This window comes from Triticum dicoccoides, chromosome 7A (assembly GCF_002162155.2).
Source record: "Triticum dicoccoides isolate Atlit2015 ecotype Zavitan chromosome 7A, WEW_v2.0, whole genome shotgun sequence".
Classification (NCBI taxonomy): Eukaryota; Viridiplantae; Streptophyta; class Magnoliopsida; order Poales; family Poaceae; genus Triticum; species Triticum dicoccoides.
This window is the reverse complement of record NC_041392.1, coordinates 10098056-10105293: the sequence shown is the minus strand read 5'-3', so window position 1 is coordinate 10105293 and position 7238 is coordinate 10098056.

Below are 7238 nucleotides of genomic sequence, written 5' to 3'. Positions count from 1 at the left end.
TGGGTTTCCAATTATCTTGAATTTTACCGATTAACATGGTAATTTCTAGGGAGTGCCTAATTAGTACTTCCTCCGTCTCAAAATAAGTGTCTCAACTTTGTATTAACTTTAGTACGAACTTGTACTAAGCTTGAGATACTTATTTTGGGACGGAGGGAGTAGAAGTATAGGTATAGATAGATAGAGATATAAATATAAAGATAGATAGATAGATAGATAGATAGATAGATAGATAGATAGGTGTAGATGTAAATATACATATATAGTATACATATAGATAGGTATAGATATAGAGATAGAGATAGAGATAGGGATGAAGATAGAGATAGATATAGATAGATAGATAAACGTAGAAGATAGATAGATTATCAAGTGCAAAATGCGCATAATCTTCCTTTAATGTCCCAAATCCATTTTATGATATGGGGAAATAACGTGAGATTCACTCTAGAAATACATAAAACAAGAACACACTCATGCCACACGTATTAATACTAGCACACCCAAAATGTGGATCTACATATTGTTGGAATTTTGCTAGTAGGCCTTTGGCCCAAAGCCCAACTAAAATTCTGAAATTCTCTTGGCCCATTCATGCACACATGTGAGTGGAGTGAGTGAGACTAAAGTTTAGTCCCACCCCGGAAGTTGAGAGAGAGTTGCACCCCTTTATAAGGTGAGCTATTCTACCACTTGTATGAGCATGAGAAGAGGAGACCTACACGCGTGCCGCGCCGCGCCGCACCGCGGGTTGCGGGATTGAGCCGAGGACAGAGCTATGCACGTTGTCCCATGACCTACCCGGGGTTAGTTTAATCTCTGCTATTGATGTCATGATCTATTTCCTATTTATTCGGATTAAATCTCGTATTTTGCTACGCATTTGAAGCTGCCTGCCTTTAAAGGGGCGCAATATAAGAGGTGGTGCACGATAGCAGTCTACTGGTTTCAGACTATGGGCTGCTATGACGCCACCAAGGGCAAGCCTGAGGGCGATCTTAATCCAGCACAGCTGGAAGCTTTTGAGAAGATCGATTTGTATATGTCATTTGACAACAGCAAGGACATGTGGGCTACGCTCGAGGCCAAGTTTGGTGCCTCGGACGCCGGCGGCGAGTTGTACGTCATGGAGCAATTCTATGACTACAAAATGACTGATGAGCGCCCTGTTGTACAGCAGGCTAATGAGATACAGTCGCTCGCAAAAGAACTTGATTACTTCAAGTGTGTGTTGCCGGAGGCATCATTGCCAAGCTTCCACCTTCATGGAACAATTTTGCTACTTCCCTGAAACACAAGAGACAGGAGTTTTCCGTTGCGGATCTCATTGGTACTCTTGATGTTGAAGAGAAGGCGAGAGCAAAGGACACACATGCTCGAGTTGCTGAGGGAGGTTCTAGTGCCCACATGGTACAGAAGAAGAACTTCCAGCCCAACAAGTTCAAAAACAACAAGAACAAAACTCAGGGCAAAGGTAAGTTTGATACAAAGAACAAGCTATCACATTCTACCAACTTCAAGAAGAATTCTCATAAGAAGGGGAAGGGACTTTGCCATGTTTGCGGTGATCCTAATCACTGGGCTCCGAAGTGTCCTAACCGTTTTGAGGAGCACGAACATGACAAGAGCGGCAAGTCCGCTAATGTTGTCATCGGTGATACTGATATGAAGGAATCAGGGTACGGTATTTTTCCTACCATCCTTTCAGTATTTCAATCCCCTGATTGGTTAATTGACACCGGTGCCAATGTACATGTTTGTGCTGACGCCTCCATGTTTTCTTCTTACCAGGCCACTGGGACTTCTCCCGTGCTGATGGGGAACGGGTCACATGACATCGTTTGAGGTGTTGGTACAGTCGATCTGAAGTTTACTTCGGGGAAGACCGTGCGTCTGAAGAACGTTCATCATGTGCCGTCCATCAATAAAAATCTCGTTAGCGGTTCCCATTGATGTCGAGATGGTTTTAAGTTGGTTTTTGAATCCAATAAAGTTGTAATTTCTAAGTATGGACAATTTGTTGGAAAAGGCTATGAGAGCGGAGGCTTGTTCCGCCTGTCTTTGTCAGATATTTGCACTAAAGTTATTAATAATGTTTGCCACAACAATGAGTCGGATATTTGGCATTCACGACTTTGTCACATTAACTTTGGTTGCATGACGCGGCTAGCCAATATGAATTTAATTCCGAAAATCTCTACTGTCAAAGGCTCTAAGTGCCAAGTATGTGTGCAAGGTAAGCAACCTCGCAAGTCCCATAAGACTACAGAGGCAAGAGACTTGGCACCACTAGAGCTTATACGTTCTGATCTTTGTGAGATGAATGTCGTGTTGATAAAAGGTGGAAAAAGATACTTCATGACGTTGATTGATGACTCCACTAGATATTGTTGTTGGAAATATGACCTAGAGGCAATAATAAATTAGTTATTATAATATTTCCTTGTTCATGATAATTGTATATTATCCATGCTAGAATTGTATTGGTAGGAAACTCAGATACATGTGTGGATACATAGACAACACCATGTCCCTAGTAAGCCTCTAGTTGACTAGCTCGTTGATCAATAGATGGTTACGGTTTCCTGACCATGGACATTGGATGTCGTTGATAACGGGATCACATCATTAGGAGAATGATGTGATGGACAAGACCCAATCCTAAGCCTAGCACAAGATCATGTAGTTCGTATGCTAAAGCTTTTTAATGTCAAGTATCATTTCCTTAGACCATGAGATTGTGCAACTCCCGGATACCGTAGGAGTGATTTGGGTGTGCCAAACGTCACAACGTAACTAGGTGGCTATAAAGGTACATTACAGGTATCTCCGAAAGTGTCTGTTGGGTTGGCACGAATCCAGACTGGGATTTGTCACTCCGTGTAAATGGAGAGGTATCTCTGGGCCCACTCGGTAGGACATCATCATAATGTGCACAATGTGATCAAGGAGTTGATCACGGGATGATGTGTTACGGAACGAGTAAAGAGACTTGCCGGTAACGAGATTGAACAAGGTATCGGGATACCGGCGATCGAATCTCGGGCAAGTATCGTACCGATGGACAAAGGGAATTGTATACGGGATTGATTAAGTCCTTGACATCGTGGTTCATCCGATGAGATCATCGTGGAACATGTGGGAACCAACATGGGTATCCAGATCCCGCTGTTGGTTATTGGCCGGAGAGTCGTCCCGGTCATGTCTACGTGTCTCCCGAACCCGTAGGGTCTACACACTTAAGGTTCGGTGACGCTAGGGTTATAGAGATATTAGTATGTGGTAACCCGAAAGTTGTTCGGAGTCCCGGATGAGATCCCGGACGTCACGAGGAGTTCCGGAATGGTCCGGAGGTAAAGATTTATATATGGGAAGTCTTGTTTTGGTCGCCGGAAAAGTTTCGCGCATTATCGGTATTGTACCGGGAGTGCCGAAAGGGGTCCGGGGGTCCACCAAGGGGGTCCACCTGCCCCGGGGGGCCACATGGGCTGTAGGGGTGTGCGCCTTGGCCTATATGGGCCAAGGGCACCAGCCCCAAGAGGCCCATGCGCCAAGAGATAAGGGAAAGGAAGAGTCCTAAAAGGGGAAGGCACCTCCTAGGTGCCTTGGGGAGGAAGGACTCCTCCCTGGCCGCACCCTTCCTTGGAGGAAGGGCCAAGGCTGCGCCCCCCCTCTCTTGGCCCTATATATAGTGGGGGGAAGGGAGGGCAGCCTCATCTAAGCCCTGGCGCCTCCCTCTCCCTCCCATGACACATCTCCCTCCTCCCGCAGCGCTTGGCAAAGCCCTGTTGGAATCCCGCTACTTTCACCACCACGCCGTCGTGCTGCTGGATCTCCATCAACCTCTCCTCCCCCCCTTGCTGGATCAAGAAGGAGGAGAGGTCGCTGCTCCGTACGTGTGTTGAACGCGGAGGTGCCGTCCGTTCGGCGCTAGGATCATCGGTGATTTGGATCACGACGAGTACGACTCCATCAACCCCGTTCTCTTGAACGCTTCCGCGCGCGATCTACAAGGGTATGTAGATCCACTCCTCCCTCGTTGTGAGATGACTCCATAGATTGATCTTGGTGACACGTAGGAAAATTTTGAATTATTGCTACGTTCCTCAAAAATTGTTATGTGTATCTTCTGAAATCAAAATATGAGGCTTTTACTTTCTTCAAAAACTATAAAGCTGAGGCAGAGAACCAACTTGATCGAAAAATTAAACGGCTTAGGTATGATCGTGGTGGAGAGTATTTTTCCAACGAATTTGATCTGTTTTGTGCGGAACATGGTATAATCCATGAGAGGACGCCTCCCTACTCACCCCAGTCAAATGGGGTAGCCGAAAGAAAGAACCGAACTCTAACTGATATGGTTAACACCATGTTAGACACTTCGGGTCTATCCAAGGAATGGTGGGGGGAGGCGCTAATGACTGCGTGTCATGTCGTAAACCGAGTTCCCACAAAGCATAAGACCATGACTCCATTTGAGGAATGGGAAAAAAAGGTTGAAACTCTCTTTCCTACGTACTTGGGGTTGTTTGGAGAAAGTCAATATACCAATTCCCAAGAAGCGCAAGCTTGGACCAAAAACCATGGATTGTGTTCTTCTGGGCTATGCTTTTCATAGCATCGGCTATAGATTTTTGATAATAAAATTTGAGGTATCCAACATGCATGTTGGTACGATTATGGAGTCGAATGATGCAACTTTCTTTGAGGACATATTTCCTATGAAGGATATGTCGAGTTCATCAAATCAGGAGATACCTACTCCATCTAGTGAGGAATTCACTGTAATTCCTGAACCCACCATTGCAATGGAACACGTTGAGAATCCTGTTGAGGGTGACAATGGAACTCCTGTGAGGAGTAAGAGACAGAGGACTGCAAAGTCCTTTGGTGATGATTTCATTGTGTACCTCGTGGATGACACACCCAGGACTATTTCAGAAGCCTATGCATCTCCTGATGCTGACTACTGGAAGGAAGCTGTACGTAGCGAGATGGATTCCATCTTAGCTAACGGAACCTGGGAGATCACTGGCCGTCCTTATGGGTGCAAACCTTTAGGATGTAAGTGGGTGTTCAAGAAGAATCTTAGACCTGATGGTACGATTGAAAAGAACAAGGCACGGCTTGTGGCTAAGGGTTATACCCAGAAAGAAGGTGAATACTTCTTTGATACTTACTCACCCGTGGCTAGACTGACCACAACTCAGGTGCTACTATCACTAGCTGCCTCATATGGTCTTCTCGTTCATCAAATGGACGTCAAGACGGCTTTCCTCAATGGAGAGTTGAAGGAGAAAATTTACATGGATCAGCCAGATGGTTTTGTAGTACCTGGTCAGGAAGGAAAGGTGTGCAAGTTATTAAAGTCTTTATATGGCCTTAAACAAGCTCCTAAGGACTGGCATGAGAAGTTCTAAAGGACATTAACTGCTACCGGCTTTGTAGTAAACGATGGTGACAAGTGCGTGTACTATCGCTATGGTGGGGGTGAAGGAGTTATTCTTTGTCTGCATGTCGACGACATATTGATCTTTGGAACCAAACTTGATTTAATCAAGGAGGTTAAGGATTTCTTATCTCACTGTTTTAAGATGAAGGATCTAGGAGTAGCTGATGTTATCTTAAACATCAAGCTGTTGAGAGATGAGAATGGTGGGATCACACTACTTCAGTCTCACTATGTGAAAAAGGTCTTGAGTCGTTTTGGGTATAGGGACTGCACACCTTCTCCAACTCCATATGATGCTAGTGTGTTGCTTCGAAAGAATCGACGGATTGCTAGAGATCAACTGAGGTATTCTTAGATTATTGGCTCGCTTATGTATTTGCTGTGAGCAAGCTGAGTCGGTTTGTGTCAAAACCGGGAGATGATCATTGGCATGCTCTTGAGAGAGTTATTCGCTATTTGAAAGGCACCGCGAGTTATGGGATTCACTACACCGGGTATCCAAGGGTACTGGAGGGTTATAGTGACTCAAACTGGATATCTAATGCTATGAGATAAAGCCCACGAGTGGTTATGTTTTTACACTTGGTGGTGGCGCTGTTTCCTGGAAGTCTTGCAAGCAGACCATCTTAACGAGGTCAACTATGGAAGCAGAACTCACAACATTAGACACTACCACTGTTGAAGCAGAGTGGCTTCGTGAACTCTTGATGGACTTACCTATGGTTGAAAAACCAATACCCCCTATCCTGATGAACTATGATAATCAAACTGTGATTGTCAAGATAAACAGTTCGAAGGACAATATGAAGTCCTCAAGACATGTGAAGAGGAGACAAAAATCTGTCAGAAAATTGAGGAACTCCGGAGTTATTACGTTGGATTATATCCAAACATCGAAAAACATGACAGATCCCTTCACAAAGGGTCTATCACATAATGTGATAGATAATGCATCGATGGAGATGGGTTTGAGACCCACCGCATGAGTTGTCCATAGTGGTAACCCACTCTATGTGATCGGAGATCCCGTGAAGTAGAAGTGGGAGACAAGCTGTTGGTCAGCTGGGAGGAGAGTATCCCTATATTAACTATCCCACTCCGTGAAGATGCAATACTCTCCTGATCTGCATGGCAGGTTGATACTTATCTTAATGTGTTCCAAGTGGCTTATTCGGGTAAGCAGAGATGTTGTCCTGCAGAACATCTTCTGAGGAACACACCTATATGAATTTGACTGTTAACGTCGCAGTCTGTGAGAATTGGGTGTTCTCTAATAAATTCATGAAAATGCCCTGGAGTACGGCGTATACGCTCCACCCGCGGGGAAGCCTTACGGCAGCCCACTATCGGTCAAGAATTTGTGTGAAACTAGTTTCGCAGAAAACTTGTAGTTCAAGGCATAGTCCACTATTCAAGTTGTGATCTAGTGTAGCATAAATCTTTAAGTGGAAGTTCAACTTCACAGTCTCCACTAAGCACCGATATATAAACAATGTTTTGGAACTAAATGATGAGATGTGCCAATGAGACTTTGTGGGGGATTGTTGGAATTTTGCTAGTAGGCCTTTGGCCCAAAGCCCAACTAAAATTCTGAAATTCTCTTGGCCCATTCATGCACACATGTGAGTGGAGTGGGTGAGACTAAAGTTTAGTCCCACCCCGGAAGTTGAGAGAGAGTTGCACCTCTTTATAAGGTGAGCTCTTCTACCACTTGTATGAGCATGAGAAGAGGAGACCTACACGCGCGCTCCTCCTCCTCGCTCGCCTCGCCACGCCACGCCACGCC